Genomic DNA, 19,055 nt, shown 5'->3' with positions numbered 1-19,055 from the left:
CTTCTGTAAATATTACGTCTTTCAAAGTTTAGGATCGTATTGGTTACTCCCTTTACTGAAAGTGGGCTTTTTATTTGAGTTTTTTCTAATTTTTTTTAACTGTATTGTGGAGAGGTGCCAAATAGTATGGGCTTATATATTCCATTTTTTCAAGTTCTGTTAAATTGGCAAAAATGTTTCCAAGTGCTAAGTTTTGTTAAATATCGGACAGTTATTTAGTACATTATGAAAGTTATTATTATTTTTTATGATTATCTTTACGTTGGGAGGAACCAAAAATAATGGGCTAATATATTTGATATTCATATTAAATCTGAGGTTGGAAGAAATATTTCGAAGCTTCTGATCGCTATAATTATTCAAAATTTGGACCCGCTGTGGGAGGGATATCAAAGGAGTACTCCATTTTGTCCAAACTTTATACCGAGCCCTTTATGTGGAAGGTAACAGAAGCAGTGGGTCGATATCGACCATTTTCCCAGCTAACCTAGGAATAGTTAAAAATATTAATTAAATTTGTATGATGTTGTCAATTTTTATATCCCCTACCATATTATGGGGGGTATATTAACTTCGTCAATCCGTTTGTAGCTCCTCGAAATACTCATGTCAGATCCAAAATATATATATATATTCTTGGTCAGCGTAAAATTTTGCACACATGCGTATTTAGTGAGTAGGCAGGTTAAGTTCATGGGTCAAGTAGGTCCACGTTTTCTTATAGCCCCACTATAACGGTACCTCCCTATATTCGGCATTTGGATGATTTTAGCGACATTATTCACCGGAATTGTTTCAAATTTGGTATTTGAAGTTCGTAATGGATACTACAGCCAATGGCAGAAAATTGGCTATGCAGGTCCATGTCTTCGTATAGCCTCCTTAAAACGGTACCCCCCTATATTCGTTTTTTGATGACTTTAACGTCATTATTTACCGGAGTAGTTTCAAATTACGTATAGCTCCGATATAACGGTACCTCCCTACCGTTTATAATACGGTAATGGCTTATAACAAACAATGCCTATTTAGGTCCATGTCGTATAGACCCCAATATAACGGCTATATTCGGTATTTTTAAGATTTTAACAGAATATTTAACGGATTTTAGTTTTTAAAAATGTTCAAATTCGTTCCAAATGGTGGAGGTTATTCAAGGTTCAGCCCGGCCGAACTTACTGCTTTTTAACTTTTTTAACTTCTGTAATGTTGCCAAGTACTTAGATTGTTCAATATCGGACACTTATATCTTACATTATTTGCTGAGAATTGCGGACTATACTTTCCATATTCAGGGGATAATTTTTACTGCAAATCATATTTTTTTGGCACTGATAAAAAATCCAAATTTCTTCACAAAATTTTGAATTTGTTTGAACACTTATTTTTCCTCTTGTGTCTTGAAAGGATACCAACTACTTTTTACGATAAAGTATCAATAATTCATCGATATTAATGGCGTTGAAGCAAATCCGAAAAAAACCCCTCAACAATAAATAGCATATTTGAAATTGCTACAAAACAAATCGTTTTGCTTCCCACCCTACCCTACCTATTAGAGTTCAACACTACGAAAATCCACTTGTGTTTAAAAGCAACTTGTTCTCGTTATTACTGAAACCGCCACTGATATTCTGACAACTGTTTTTGTTGTTGTTGTTGTTGCTATTGTTGTGATGCTGATACCAAGGGCAAGCCAACAAAAAATGCAAAAAAAAAATAAATAAAAATATATTGTTACACTTAAGGAACATGGCGAGTAAACTTGACTTGAGTTGTAAAAAAAAAAAAACAGAAAAGAAGCAAACAACAAAAAACATCCAGCTTTTCAAGAAACATACGGCAATAAATTATAATTTACGAAACATGACCCATCCTCCGATTCCGGCTTGCAGCCCTAAATCGCTGCCATATATATCCACTGACTTAAGTGTTTCTTTTTTTGGCGGAGGTTAGATCGGGCGGGGTAAGGTCCATTTGGTTTTTTTTTTTTTGGTTTCTTTTACAAAATTGGGGAATTTTCTCAGAAGGCCATTGGGGTTGAGAAATTGAATGTAACAAATTTGACACTTGCTGCTAAGAAGGACAAGCGTAAAGCTGTTTGCGGCAAGCAGCAGTCAATTGCTGGGTGGCAGCGTGGGGGCAGGGGCGCGCAACTTGTGTAAAGCAAAGTATAAACACTTGTTAAGTGTTGAAAGTCTTTAAAAGTGATTTGTTTATTAATAAATTGCAATGGAAAAGCCAGAGCAGAACATATTATGATTTATTGCCATGGATGGGATATTTTGGAGTGAGTGAGTGAAGTGAACTTTTTAGTTGTTAATTTGAAACAAATTGCCTGAAATAATATTTAAAGCTTTAGTAGAACATGAGAGTATTTTTTTCTATCAAGAGATTTCAAACACTTCAATGTGGCATTTGTTGACTGACAACTTTAAACTATGACATTTATTTCAAAACATCAACAACAGCAAATAAATACGTGTTTCCTTACATACATATGTCGGTAACAACACTGGCCGACAAACAACGTCCACTCAGTTTAACAGACAGCTAGCCAGCTAGCCAGCCAGCCGACCGGCCAACAGCCAGCCAGCCAGACATAATTTATCACCCATCACCGTTCGTTCGTCCGCCATGAAATGAAATGGAATGGAAATTTTCACTCATAAAAAACTTGACAGCATTTATGGAATCAATTAATTTAGTTATGTGTCAACGAGTGCGAAAATGTGACACATCATTCAACAAATTTTTGCACTTTACAAATCAAACATTCACACCTTATGTCGCCCTTCCGGTGCTGTCCATGTGGTTGAATGTGAGTTGGAAAAAAAATAAATTCAAATGAAAAAAATAAAATTCCCCTGGATCAGTGACAATTTCAAAGTCGAAATATTATTTTTGGGAAAAACAAAACTGGAGTAGACGCTATAAGCGGCAGAAGCAGTGCTTGAAGAACTGATATAAAACATATCCTGATAAAGGTCTGATAGAGTTTGAAGAAATGTTCTTGAAATATTTAAAATTATTTGTTAATTTACACTTCATACTCTTCAAAACGAAGGTAGGAAAGAGTAGCCATCAAATCAAAGTGACATTCTTCAATTTCAGTTTTCTTAAAAATTTTATTGAATTTATACAAACCTACCAGCTTTAACTAATTTTTAGGAGCGATGAAAATATTTTTTTTTATCAAATGCTTTTAATTTTAAATCTAATACAAATTAAAAAAAACGCACCCTTTATTTCGTATGAATATTACGATATCAATAGTTACAGCGGAATTGGCGGCTCGTTTCGATTTCGAGGACAACTTATTTTTTTTTTTTTTGAAAGTCTTTGGAGAAATTATTTTTTCTTCTTCTTATTCTTCTGGTACCCTCAATTAGGAAATTAGAAAATAGTCATTGAAGAAATATACTTAAAAATCCGCGATGAAAAAAAAAATACTTATATATTCTACAATGAGGCCGAAAGTATTCTATATCCACGATAATGGGTTGGATAGTCCTAGAAAAATTATAATTATATATAAAATTTATATAATTATAAAATTATTATTATAATTATAAATCCACGATTATGGGTCGGAGGGGCTATGAGAAAAACAATTAAAAATTCCTGATAATGGAACTTACGGTATTTCATGAAATACTAAAACATAGACATTTATGAAGCTTATTATCCTTGAAGTAATTTTTTACCCTTACCCTGTCTATTATGAGAAGAGCTTCTGCCTGTCTATTATGAGAAGAGCTTCTGCCTGTCTTTTATGAGAAGACCTTCAGCTCGTCTATTATGAGAAGAGCTTCAGTTCGTCTATTATGAGAAGAGCTTCAGCTCGTCTATTATGAGAAGAGCTTAAGCTCGTCTATTGTGAGAGGAGCTTAAGCTCGTCTATGAGAAGAGTTTCAGCTCATCTATTATGAGAAGAGCTTCAGCTTGTCTATTATGAGAAAAGCTTCAGCTCGTCTATTATGAGAAGACTTTCAGCTTGTCTATGAGAAGACCTTCAGCTCGTCTATGAGAAGACCTTCTGCTCTTCTATGAGAAGAACTTCTGCTCGTCTAATAGGAGACCTTCTCCTCGTCTAATGGAAGACTTTCTCCTCGTCTAATAGAAGACCTTCTCCTTGTCTATGAGAGAACCTTTTGTTCGTCTAGTGGAATACCTTCAGCTCGTCTATAAGAAAACATTCAGCTCGTCTATGAGAAGACCTTAAGCTCGTCTATGAGAAGACCTGTGCGTCTATGACAAGACCTGTGCTTCTATGACAAGACCTGTAGTTCTATGAGAAGACCTGCTTGTATATGAGAAAACCTTCTCCTCTATGGGAAGACCTTCTCGTCTATGAGAACACCTTCTCGTCTATGAGAAGACCTTCTGCTCGTCTATGAGAAGACCTTTTGCTCGTCTATGAGAAGACCTTCTGGTCTTCTATGAGAAGACCTTCTGGTCTTCTATGAGAAGACCTTCTGGTCTTCTATGAGAAGACCTTCTGGTCTTCTATGAGAAGAAGAATAAAACTTGAAATAGTTAGGTTGGTCTTTGCAAAAATATTCTTATGAAAACTATGGAAGGTCATTAAAGGAATATTCTTAAAATATCTACGGATAAGCTTATAAAAAAATCAATTGATGCATGGTTCTTTAAAAAAAATCAACGGATAGATATTTAAAACAGATTTTTAAAAATGGACTATGGTCCTTAAAAAATCCTTTTAGGGTCCTTGAAAAACATTTAAAATTCAGAGGTCGTCCTTGAAAAAATATTCTTAAGATCTGAGAATAGTCCTTCAGGCCTTTATAAAAAAATCCCGGTATGGCCTACGGATTGTCCTTAAAAAGTATTTTTCAAACATTCACGGATGATCCTTGAAATAATATCTATAAAGGATCAGCGGATTGTCGTTAAAAGTATTTCTAAAATTCCAGGAAGGTGCTGACAAAAATTCACGAATGGTCACGTTCATAAGAAAATCCGCATTTAAACCTGTGAAAAGTAGTTAAAATGTGAAAAGTAGTCTTAAAAATACAGGATTTTACCTCAGGTTGGTTTTTGACAAAATATTTTTAAAAAGCCACATTTTTAGCTCTGGTTGGTCTTTATAAAACATTTCGAAAATATCCATATTTTTAGCTTTAGATTGTTCTTCAAAGTTATTCTTTAGAATTGAGAAAGGTCCTTGAAGAAATATACGTAAAAACCAAGTTTTAGAGATCAGGCTAGATATTGTTTAAGAACATTTTCACAATAATCTGCTTTCTGTTCATACCTCTGTATAGTACTTGAAAACAAATATTGTAAATAATAGCTTAGGATCGTGTTTGAAAAAATATTCTTCAGAAAGTTCAGTTTATAGCTCTAAGAGAAGTATTCTTTCGAAATCTCCTCAAAAATATTGGATGTATTTGTTTTGTGGGGTAACAGAAGGAGTTCGCAGATATTTACATCTTCACTACAGATCTTGTGTTAGCAAAAATATTTGGATTTGTTAAAATTGAGGAGAGTTGAAAGCTTATTTCGCCTTTGAGCGTTTTGTGTTTTAAAAAATCTTGAACCTTTTGTGGGAGAGATACCAGAAGGAATGGTTTTATCTCTAGCATCTTAATGACAAATGCTTTGCTGATGAAGATATTGTCAAGTCTGAGTGGAATCGGATGTAATTTTTGCGTTTTATGAGCTGAAACATATTAGGCCTTTTGCTGTCAAAACACAGCTTTTTGGTTCAAAATTTTCAAAAAATATCTTTATTTAAAGAATGTTCCTTCTCAACATCGAAATGTAAAATTTCTGAAACATAATTTAGTATTTTCTTATTTCTTGAAGGATTTTACGTGGAACTACCTTGACAGCAAGACAAGACCTGGGCCTGAATTCGCCTACTATGTGGCGTTATTAAATAGGGCTTACTACAATAATTATATTCGGTTTAAAACACTTAATACAGCCTCGAAAACCCTTTTTAAATATTTTCAGAATCCGTCCAAATTTAGATATAGCTCCTATATATATCTACTTAAGCAAATGTAACTGATACCCCATCCGTGCTGCTTTTGTCTAATGAGGTTGAAATTGGGATCACACGATCAATTTTCGACTATAATGAAGTCATAATATGTACCCTATAGCAAAGATATTACTTACGAGAGGTCACATACAGCACTATACTATACATCCGCCAAATTTAGTGGAAATCGATTCAAATATAGCTATGACTCCCAAATATAAGTTCCAAACGATTTCATAGTTCAACTAATCTAAGTCCATATTACGCACCATCATAGTTGGTAGGATCAAATTCACACAAATTCTCAATTTAAACTTATATTTCTAACGGTTATAACGCCTAAATATGTAATATAACATATCTCATAGTGGTGTAGGGTACCATACAGTCTGTACCCGCCCGACTTTTGTCCTTGCCTTTCTGGCAGTATAATTCTTCTTGATAATCCCCTGTATTTATATGACGGATAACATCAGACTATCCACACCATATTCAGCGTTTTCAACTGAGTAGTACTCGTCGTCCCAGTAATAATAATAAAAATAATAGCAATAACAACAACGACAATCACTATTACAACAACAACTACTATTCCGTGGAACTTCACAGAACATATTGAGCTCAGTGGCGGCTGATGATGACTGGCTGGTTGGTTGGTTGGTTATTTGTCTGATAATGGTGTTACTACTCCAGCTACAGCCCTTAAATCCATCCTCTTCTGTTGTTGTGGCTTGTTTTGTCTGTCTGCCGCTATTTGTTTTTGTTGTTGCTCTTGTGTTTTATATGAATGCGAATGTGGTGGTTGTGGCTACTGGTATTCTGTTTTTGTTTTGACCCTGTTACAATTTTCCCCAGATTTTTTTTGTTATTTTTATTTCGGCTTAAATTCCAATTTAACTGGATTAACAGTAAAAATAGTTGAATACAACTGGCCGGACGGCAATACCCGGTACTGCTGCCACGCGAGGCTAGTGAAAGGAACACAAAAAAAGGATACAACATTCCATTGCTGATGTTGTTGATGATGATGATGAGGATAAAAGTCGCTGTCGTTTGAAGGTATTCCGAGCTGAGCCGTGTTTCCCCCAATTTTTTTTATTCCAAAGGACAAAAATATGAACAGACAAATATGTGTGTGTGCATGCATGTGTGTGTGTGTTTGGATAGAATTTCCCCAACATAAGGACATAATGAAGTAAGCAGCAAAAACGAAATATTTATAAATATTTAAGAGTTTTTATGTTCGGAAAAAATGTAAATGCTTAATACATACAAATGTTTACTTATTACAAAATCCTGTATCCTTTGAATTCAAGTTTTTTTTGTAGTTTTTTTTTTGTGTTGAGAATTCTTGCACAGAGAAAATCCTTAATTTTCATATCTTATCATTGTGCCAGACTATAATCCGACTGAGCATTTCTTTGTCTTGTTGAGATATAAAAAAATCAGTTTTTTTTTGTTGTAATTGCGCCGACTGCTGTTAGAGAGAGAAAGAGAGAGAGTGAGAGGTTGTCCATGAAGTTGTTTTTGTTATTTGTTTTAGTTATTGCTGTCGTTTTTGTTTTTGTTGTTGTTGTATATTATAGGCATTTTTGACTAATCCCAGTAAATGTTATGTGAAAAATAAACCTAATCGCCTACAATTTCACACATACTCAAGTTGGAGAGTTGAAAGATTATTGCACAGTGCATTAAATTAGTTAACTTGAGTTCCGAATTTAGATAGTGTTTATAAGGTCTACCGTAAGATAGAGTGTATATTCATTTTATTCTTTTCTTGTTGAAACATCCCGAACCTTTAGATATGACCTAGACACAACGAAATTTTCGTAGGAAAATTGGGAAGCATCGTGGAACACAAATCACGTCTATGGAGCGCAAATAAAAATCGGAAGTCAGGGTTGTATATTTTCGGATCAGACCTGCATTTTTTAAGAGCATTTTTAAGGACCACCCAAAGACATTTATTTGGAATATGAATATTTTGGAGGGTAATTAACTTCCAGAACTAAGAAGGTTGATTATTTGAAAATACTCTTTCGAAGGGCTTAGGGCAAAAATGGGGATTTTGAAGAATATTTTCTTAAGGAGCTGTAAATGTAAAATTTAATAATATATCCGCAGTCTTTGATTTTCTTCACATTTGCACAATCTAAAATATTGTGGGTTATGCCAATCTAGACCTTCAGTACACCATGCAAAAATCTTAAAATTTTTAATGAAAAACAAGTAAAAAAGCAGTTAAGCTCAGCCGGGCCGAACTTTTAAAAAAAACTTCCGGAAACTGCCACTTGAATGACTATGAGAAATGTGACTATACGAAGATGTGGACCTGCTTACGAAATTTTTTGTCATAGGCTGTAGGCTGTCATTGCGAACTTCAAATACCAAATTTAAAATAATTCCGGTAAATAATGTCGCTAAAATCATCAAAATACCAAATATGAGGAGGTACCGTAATATGGGGGCTATACAAAAACGTGGACCGACATGGCCCATTTACGAACCTAACCTGCCCACTGAAAACTATGCATGTATGCAAAAGTTTAGCCTTCTATCTCAATTCGTTCGAAAGATATCGTGATTATTACCGACAGACGGACAAATAGACGGGCGGACAGACAGACGGACATCGCTAGATGGTCTTAGAATTTTACGCTGATCCAAAAAAGTTTACAGTTTACATTGTGAATTTATCTGATGTAGATCATACCAACTATGAACCTTATTTGAATGTGTAACATGGCTTCAGAGAAGTCACAATTTGGAACTACATATATCGATGCTACAAAAAATTATGAACCGATCTCGATGAAATTTGGCGGAGGTATTTTCGAGCTGTATCTGCTGTCCGGAGGAAACATATATATGGAGGCTATAGGTATATCTGCACCGATTTTCCCCAATATCTAAAGTATTGTTTTCTGAGTTGAATTCCGTCGGAAGTGCCAAATTTCAATCAATTTGGGCTGATATTACACATTTGGTGCACAATAAACCTTAAGTCTGATAAAGATATATATGGAAGCCATATTCAAATCTGAACTGATCTTCACAAAATTTTAGGCACTATCTGTATCTAATATCTGGTACCAAAAATCATTGTTGTGGAGTGGATATTACATATATGCATATGGGAGCTATAGCTATATCTGAACCGATTTTCACCAAATATGAGGTAGTTGCTTCCAGGATGAATTCAATTGGAATTGCCAAGATTAAGTTCATTTGGACTGATATTAGCCATTTGTCGCACAATAGACCATATATCGGATAAAGGTATATATGGGTGCTATATCCAAATCTGAACCGATCTTGACAAAATTTTAGACACTTATTTCTTTAGACACTTATTTGTGTCTGATATTTGATACCAAATATCATTCCTGTAGTGCAGAGTTACGTATGTGAGGAACTTTAAACCCTAAATCGGAAGTAACATATATGTGGGGGATAGAGTTATATCTGAACTGATTTTCACCAAATTTAAAGTACTTGCTTCTAGACTGAATTGGGTCGGATGTGCCAAAGTTCAGGTGTTTTGGACAGATATTGGCCATTTTGTGCACAATTAACCCAAAATCGGTTGAAGATATATATGGGAGCTTTATCAACATTTTAACCGATTCTTACCAATTCCAATAGTATTCGTCCTTGGGCCGAACAAATATTTCTTGCAAAATTTTATCTCAATCGATAAGGTTTATTTCGCTTTCTTCGTGCGTTTGTTCTTTAAAATCTTCCATCCTATGTGGGAGAGGTACCATAAGAAATGGTCCGATCTCTACCATCTTCATAGCAGATCTTGTGTTGATGGAAATATTGAGATGTACCAAACCTGAATGGAATCGCACGTTAATTTCGCATTTTAAAATGAACCGATATATTCCATTTTCACAAAAGACGTAGAGTAATAAAAGTATTATGATATGTGCATTTGGACTTTAACATGACTATTTTTAAGAGTTAGAACTGTTCAAAACTTTGACTTTTCGTGGGGGATGGAGTGAGCCGATATCGTCAAGTTTCGTATCTGACCTAGCACTGACACATATGTTAGAATTTGCATAGTAGGAGCCAATATCAGGATTTGCAAAGTTGGAGCCAAGACTATTATTTGTCTTTTTATGCTGTAAAATACATATATATATACATGTATTTTTGAAAATTCCGTCCTTTAGCGGGACTAACCAGAAGGAGTGGCACGATATTGCTCATCTCCGAACTAAGTTTGACAAAAATATTACGATATACCGAGTTTTTGATCAAATCGAATACTCCCTTCGAGAGTTATCGTGCATACAAGTCAGACAGACGGACGGACGGACGGACATCGTTTGTTCCAAATGTCCTGAAACTAATTTTGGTTCAAAGAGCCAAATTTCACTTTTTGGTAAAATTTCACTATTCCGATTTTAAGTACTTTTTAAGTTTTCATCATATTTTCCATCTAATTTTACCCTCTTTTTCCAAAATTGTGTAGTTCTATTGTGAGAGAGGTTTAAGAAAGTGTGGACCGAAATATTCCATCGTTCATCTCCGAACTTGATCTAAGTTTGGTAAAAATATGAAATATTAATAAGATATGTGTAGATCGGCTACATGTGCCCAATAATGGACTTCTCCTGGAAAGGCCTAATTAGGGTATAAAACCATTCCATCGTTTAAGTAAATTAATAGAATATTATACACCCCCTATAGCCCTAAGACTGAGGGTAAAAAATGTATGATAATGATCCACACTTCCCCGTTCTTCCATCACCCAAGCTCAACATTTTGAATTATAATTGCGCTCAATCTATAGATATCCCAACGTTTTTTTTTTAACATTGAAAAAAGTAACATCCTTTTCAGGATATTTACGGTCAATCGAGCGATGTACGTCCGTTTGCTTGTACTACTGGCTGATGCGCATAATAAATATCGAAGAATGAATTGTTCGAGGTGGTGAAAACTTTGCACATCTTAATACTTTTTTCAAACCTAGAACAAGTTCAAGAATGAACAATATCGGCCTATTTGTTCTGGTATCTGAACAATATATCTCCACTCCTTCTAGTATCTCCCCCAATAATTAATGTAGAAAAGTTTATTTTTGTTGGTTATAAACCACAGTATTTTTATTTCTCACAAAACATTTGTTCGAAGTGTTTATCTATAAGCTATATATTTGATTCGATATCTGCTTGTGTGTTTGTTTGTTACATTTCGTTCTTCTGTCCAAACATCTGTCCGCCAGCCCGTCCGTCTGTCCGTCCATTTGTCTAACCGTCCGCCCATCTGTCTATCTGTCAAGATTTTGTGTGTAGCTGTCAGTTTTGGGCCGAGTGAGTGTCAGTTAACTTGACTCGCCTCGACTCGACTCGTTTTCTCGCACAAAATGATGCTTTAATCCTAACAAAATTACTTCGGTAATGCTATTTTGACATTTTATTTTAACTTTTCTCGAACACTGATAATGATGACAACGACAAGGATAGCTGCCAGCATCAGCAACAACAACATCACTAGCTATTAGGCAGTATCAAGAGGCTGTTTGACAGCAACAACAAGAACTAAAATATCATCAACCGTATTTATAGACGAAAATTTATAGCTTCGACGCCAGCCATCCAAACACCCCTTTCCCTACCATTGATAAGTATTGAAAGCTTCTTGGAATAAAATTTCACAAGAATTTAATATGATTCTCTAAATTCTTTGGAATCGAACATTTTTCGGACTATTTTCTATTGCTTTGTGTCTAAGCTTCTGTCGTGCAAAGATAAAAATAATTTCGTCAATATTCGACATATGGAAAATTTTATAAATATTTTAAAGGGATGCCTAACAGTGGAGATAAATTTGTCGTAAGGTTTAAATTTGATTTAAAACAAGAAAATATATATTTATTAAGGTCATGATCTGCTTTAGAATAAAATATCATAATGCCTTTCTATAGAGGACCAGGGCATCTTCTCATAGAAGTCTAGAAGGTATCCTCATGAAAGACGACATGTCCTATTAGAACAAAGGGCGTGCTCTCACAAGGGATGAGAATGATTTCTATAAGAAGAAGAGCTGAAGTCCTTTTTATAGACGACAAGAACGTCTTCTCATGGAAGACCAGAAGGTCTTCTCATAGAAGACCAGAAGGTCTTCTCATAAAAGACCAGAAGGTCTTCTCATAGGAAGGTCTTCTCATAGTAGACCAGAAGGTCTTCTCATAGAAGAACAGAAGGTGGTCTTCTCATAGAAGACCAAATGGTCTTCTCATAGAAGACCAGAAGGTCTTCTCATAGAAGACCAGCATAGAAGACCAGAAGGTCTTCTCATAGAAGAACAGAAGGCGGTCTTCTCATAGAAGACCAAATGGTCTTCTCATAGAAGTCCAGAAGGTCTTCTCATAGAAGACCAAAAGGTCTTTTCATAGAAGGCCAGAAGGTCTTTTCATAGAAGACCAGAAGGTTTTCTCATAGAAGACCAGAAGGTCTTCTCATAGAAGACCAGAAGGTCTTCTCATAGAAGACCAGAAGGTCTTCTCATAGAAGACCAGAAGGTCTTCTCATAGAAGACCAGAAGGTCTTCTCATAGAAGACCAGAAGGTCTTCTCATAGAAGACCAGAAGGTCTTCTCATAGAAGACCAGAAGGTCTTCTCATAGAAGACCAGAAGGTCTTCTCATAGAAGACCAGCATAGAAGACCAGAAGGTCTTCTCATAGAAGAACAGAAGGTGGTCTTCTCATAGAAGACCAAATGGTCTTCTCATAGAAGACCAGAAGGTCTTCTCATAGAAGACCACAGGGCCTTCTCATAGAAGACCAGAGAGTCTTCTCATAGAAGACCACAGGGTCTTCTCATAGAAGACCAGAGAGTCTTCTCATAGAAGACCACAGGGTCTTCTCATAGAAGACCAGAGAGTCTTCTCATAGAAGACCACAGGGTCTTCTCATAGAAGACCACAGGGTCTTCTCATAGAAGACCAGAGAGTCTTCTCATAGAAGACCACAGGGTCTTCTCATAGAAGACCAGAGAGTCTTCTCATAGAAGACCACAGGGTCTTCTCATAGAAGACCAGAGAGTCTTCTCATAGAAGACATGGAGACCTTCTCATAGAAGACATGGAGACCTTCTCATAGAAGACATGGAGACCTTCTCATAGAAGACATGGAGGTCTTTTCATGGAAGACATGGAGACCTGGCCTTCTCATAGAAGACATGGAGGTCTTCTCATAGAAGACAAGAGGGTCTTCTCATAGAAGACCAGAAGGTCTTCTCATAGAAAACCAAAAGGTCTTCTCATAGAAGACCAGAAGTTCCTCTCATAGAAGACCAGAAGGTCTTCTCATAAAAGACCAGAAGGTCTTCTCATAGAAGTCCATAAGGTCTTCTCATACAAGACCAGAGGGTTCTCATAGAAGACCAGATGGTCTTCTCATAGAAGACCAGCATAGAAAACCAGAAGGTCTTCTCATAGAAGGCCAGAAGATCTTCTTATAGAAGACCAGAGGGTCTTCTCATAGAAGACATGGAGGTCTTCTCATAGAAGACATGGAGGTCTTCTCATAGAAGACATGGAGGACTTCTCATAGAAGACATGGAGGTCTTCTCATAGAAGACATGGAGGTCTTCTCATAGAAGACATGGAGGTCTTCTCATAGAAGACGTGGAGGTATTCTCATAGAAGACGTGGAGGTATTCTCATAGAAGACGTGGAGGTATTCTCATAGAAGACGTGGAGGTATTCTCATAGAAGACCAGAAGGTCTTCTCATAGAAGACGTGGAAATCTTCTCATATCAGACGTGGAGATCTTCTCATTGAAGACATGGAGGTCTTCTCATAGAAGACATGGAGGTCTTCTCATAGAAGACATGGAGGTCTTCTCATAGAAGACATGGAGGTCTTCTCATAGAAGACATGGAGGTCTTCTCATAGAAGACATGGAGGTCTTCTCATAGAAGACATGGAGGTCTTCTCATAGAAGACATGGAGGTCTTCTCATAGAAGACATGGAGGTCTTCTCATAGAAGACATGGAGGTCTTCTCATAGAAGACATATAGGTCTTCTCATAGAAGACATGGAGGTCTTCTCATAGAAGACATGGAGGTCTTCTCATAGAAGACATGGAGGTCTTCTCATAGAAGACATGGAGGTCTTCTCATAGAAGACATGGAGGTCTTCTCATAGAAGACATGGAGGTCTTCTCATAGAAGACATGGAGGTCTTCTCATAGAGGACGTGGAGGTCTTCTCATAGAAGACATGGAGGTCTTCTCATAGAGGACGTGGAGGTCTTCTCATAGAAGACATGGAGGTCTTCTCGTAGAAGAAGTGGAGGTTTTTTTCGAATAGAACGTGGAGGACTTCTCATAGAAGACGTGGAGGTTTTTTTTCGAATAGAACGTGGAGGTCTTCTCATTGAAGAACGAGGAAGTCATCTAACATCTAAAAGTTTTCCTTTTGTATCCAAGCATGGAATGACGCCTCATAGTATTTTTCTTCAGGACTTCACATTTATTAAATTTCTTCGACTACCTTTTTGCCTGCAAGAATGTAATCTTTTGTACATCACAGCATTGTTCTCAAAATTTCTGGGAAAACTATTCTCAACATTTATTTTCTGCTTAAATTATTTATAAGCGTTTTTTCTTTATTTATCATGACATATATTAGGCACTCAAACACACACATATATCTCACAAATAAGATGTTATATCTGTTATGTGTGTGTACACATGTACATGTGACTGTGTGTGTGCGCGCGCTCACTACAAATGCGATTTGATAGATTACTTGAAGGCATGCAACATTTATCGGGGATAAAGTTGTCGAATTTACGATAATATCTTTGTCTAGATGAAAGTCAAGACAAAATGGTATAAATGTTACTTAAATATTTAAGGCATTTCATAAGTGTCTATGTGTGTGTGTGTGTGAATGTGTCTGAGTGTAAATCTAAGCGTATGCGTTTACATGTGTGTGTGTGTATGCTTTACAAGTGATTTTTACCAAATCTATTATTTATACATCATTTAACAAGGAATTGTTATTGTGGCCGGATAACTGACTGGTTGACTGTGTGTTTGGTTTATTTGTTGTAATCGATCTAAGCTTTTAAGTCAATAATCATTGAAATTCCACAAATTTTGTTAGACAAAATCCAATAATAACGCTTGAGGCCTTACTCGGAATTGAGGTAAAGTTTTAAATGTGTTTATTAAATTTTTGGTTTTGCAATTCTAGAGAATATTGGATGTAAGTGAAATTTGATTAGTCGTATAATTATTGGAATATTTATTTGAGAAAGGATGCCATTAATTTAAGTTGAATATTTGGTTAATGAATGTCAAATAATTGTAATTTTATTAATTGAAAATTTATTGAAATGGAAATTACATTAAAGTTATGTCAACAGAGAGGAAAAGGGTTTATATTACTGTCAATTGGTAAGGCAGATAAATAACAGATTGAACAGCCTTAAATCGTATTCATATATGAACTTATAATACGGAAAATTATTACAACATTAAAATAGCAATATTCCCACATCGAAATAGAAAAAATAATATTTTTCTTATTAAAATTTGTATTTGTATCTTTTTTTATATCTTCTCAAAATTATCAAAGGGCATTATCCATAAAGGGCATGGTTAAGAATAATAATTTAAATAGATTTAGTCATGTCTCTCCGTCCGGACAAAACATGCAATTTAAACGAATTGGGATTGTTGTCCTGAAAATGTCGTACAAAATTATTATGGTACTTTTAAAGTTTTTGCTAATGTTTCTACAAAAATCAGCTAATTTGGTAACTGAAATTTGCTGGAGAAAATTCACAATATAAACAACAATTTATTGATTACCTGAAATTCACTTCGGTTGCAGAGGCGGAGTCTCAGAATCGTACCATTTTGTTGAAACCGGTGTCATGGAATAAACTCTACTTCGACTCCGATTATATTTCCTTTTTGAGATAAATTTTTTATGTGAATTCTCTCGTCGAAAAATTAATTGTGATAATGAATTTATTTTTTCTTTGAAAATCAATACAACAATTATCATTTTAAAATTTGTCGAAACGAAAAAAATTATGCGAATAATTGTAAATCAAAATTCTAACTTTTTGTGCGGGAGGAGGTATCGGAGGAGTGGGCATAAAAAATCATTCACATCAAATCTCTTGTTGTGGGATACCGGGTTTAAATGGAATCACTGACTTGTTTCGTAAGTTTTGAGAGATTTAAGTATTTAAAATTGTGATCGTTTGTGGTTGAGGTATCACAAGGGGTAGGCCGATGTCTGCCATATTCACACCATATCTTGTGTCAGTAGAAATATTGGGATGTGTGGAATTTTAAGAGAAACAGATGCTTATTTGACAATTTATGAGAGATATAATTATTCAAAAGTTTGACCCGTTGTGGGGCAAGTACTGGAAGAAATGGTCCGATCTCTAGCATCTTTATAACATATCTCATGTTGATGAAAATATTTCGATGTACAAAGTCTGGATGAAATCGGATGTTAATTTCGCGTTTTATGGGCTTCATGGGTATTCAAAATTATGACCTTCTGTGGGGGATCGATATATTCCATCTTCATACCAGACCTTGTAGAAATAAATATATTGTGATGTGTGTAATTTGAAGACAATTACATCGCATCACGTATTATATGTGTTATAATCACTCAAAATAATGTTGTTATTTATTGTTGACCTGGTAGATTTTAATATTTTTGATGATAGTTCGGCTGAAGGTCAGTAAAACAATTTTATTTAGTTATCTCCTTTTTTTCTCTTTATTATATCCAATATTTCGATTGTCATCGACAATCATCTTCAGGGATCTGTTACAAATAACACAAATTATTACAAATTAATAAGACAAATTACACAACACACAATTCTTACATTAACTTTGTTTTAGAGGAAAACGTCTGCTCTAATTCAACGTCAAATTCGAACTAAGTCTTTTTCCATCTGTGTTTATGTACTAAATTTCTGTAAATATGTACACAGTGGTCCGTATCAGTTTTAAAGTTCATTATTTTTTCTGGTGGTACATTTATGATATGTAACATTTCTAATGTTAATCGTCTTTTGTAGTTGTTTTCTTGTGCCATTATATTAATATCCTTAAAGTTCGGTCTTTGTCCTGTTAATGTGCAATGTGCTGCTAGAGCTGTCTTTTGTTCTAAAGGTTTGTCTGATTTTGGATCCGATTTATGTCCGGAAAGTCTAGTTTTTTAATTTTGTTTTTGTCGTGCCAATATATACTTTTTGGCATATAGTGGTTTCGTCGACGTTGCATGCTATCTTATAAACGACATTGCTCTTGTCTTCCTTTTTTGTCTTCGTTTTAGTTCTACTGAACATATTGTTGACACTGTAATTGGTTTTTAAAGCTAATTGGTATTTATGCTTATTATACGCATTCGATCTGCAAAATCTCTCAGAAAATCCAGGTATATACGTCAAAGATTTGTATGATATTTCCTTTTCTTCTCTAATTTTAACTTTTGTATTCTTTTTTGCACGTTTTATTAAACCGTCGATTGTTTTTTGTGGGAAATCATTCTTTGTTAATATATTTCTTATTTTTAATTCATTATTTTGGTGGAATTGCTGGTCACTTATATTGAAAAAATGTTGACTCTTTGTGGGAAAGGTACTAGATGCAAGTTTTAGGATTTGCAGAGTTGGAGCAAAATCGAATTTTCTCTTTCTGTGCAGTAAAATATATATTTGTCTAAGTTTGATGACAATATTACGATGACAGGCAGATGGACGGACGGTCATCGCTAGATCGACTCCAAATGTCCGTTATCTCTATGAGGTACGTTGTGGCTGTATCAAATGATATATACCCTTTTAAGCCATATGGCTGGGGGTATAATCAGGTACTAAATGGGATTAATATCAAAACGAAAATAAAAATTGCTACAAATTTTTCAAATTTGGCAAACTTATTTATTGGTTGAATTAAATCGAATGTCAAAAAATCCGACAAATTATCACCAATTACAATAGGGTTCATCCGTAGTAGGGGTTTTTATCAACTAAGTACAAATATTTTTTATAAATAACAACTGATTCAGATATATCTAATTAATTGGTTTGCTGGTGCGTATACATTGTGTAATTATCAGTGCTACTTTCATCATACGCAACAAAGAACTCTTTTTTTACCTTTTACGACAAAATCAAAAACTTGAGTTACCAAAATAATTACTGTAGCTTTGGACGACATAAACACAGTATATTTTGAGTTGGTATTGCAATGATCGTTGGTTATCTCTCTGTCCGGCAGATTAGCACGATAGCTCTTGTAGGCAGTTTAAAATTTGCACATCATAATATTTTTAACCAAACTTACATAAAAAGCGACTTGAGTCCGTTTCAGGTTACAGGATATTTGGAGTCGATTTAGCGAAGTCCGTCTGGCTGATGCGCGCGATCACTCTCGAAGGGAGTTTGGTCCAGACTTGTACATCGTAGCAGAAAGGATAGTCAGATTTTGCTCCAGCTTTGCAAATCCTAATATTTTTATGAGTTCTAGGTCAGGTGCGAAAATTGACAGTATCGGTCCACTCCATCAAGTACCTCCACCACAAAAGGTCAAATTTTGAATAATTATAACTTTCATAAAATGTGATGTAAGAGTCCGATTGTCTTTAAATCAAACACAATATTTTTATTAACTAACAAAAGATCTGTTTTGAAGATGAAATATATCGGTTCACTCCTTCTGATACCTCCCCCACAAAGGGTCAACATTTTGAATCACACGAAGCTCATATAACGCGAAATTAACATCCGGTTTTATTCAGACTTGGTACATCTCTCATTGGTACCTCCCCACAAATAGTCAACGTTTTGAATAACCAAAGCGATTATAATATTCGAAATAATCGTCTTAATATTTCAAATATTACAATATTTTTATTAAACTAAGGTTTGGTGTGAAGATGGAATATATCGTTTCACTCCTTTAACACAAGATCTGACACAAGAATGGTAGAGAACGGACCATTTCTTCTAATAACTCATCCAAATAGGG

At 35.1% G+C, this 19,055-nt stretch overlaps 1 long non-coding RNA gene across 1 annotated transcript in view; it reads left to right on the top strand.

Moving 5' to 3' along the window:
* Positions 1–19,055, top strand: part of LOC109612356 (uncharacterized) — a 211,432-nt gene that overhangs the window by 39,843 nt on the left and 152,534 nt on the right. The gene's annotated exons all lie outside the window — the stretch shown is intronic.

Source organism: Musca domestica, unplaced genomic scaffold, assembly GCF_030504385.1.
Source record: "Musca domestica strain aabys unplaced genomic scaffold, Musca_domestica.polishedcontigs.V.1.1 19, whole genome shotgun sequence".
Classification (NCBI taxonomy): Eukaryota; Metazoa; Arthropoda; class Insecta; order Diptera; family Muscidae; genus Musca; species Musca domestica.
The sequence above is the reverse complement of the archived record's forward strand: the minus strand, read 5'-3'. Positions and strand labels throughout refer to the sequence as shown.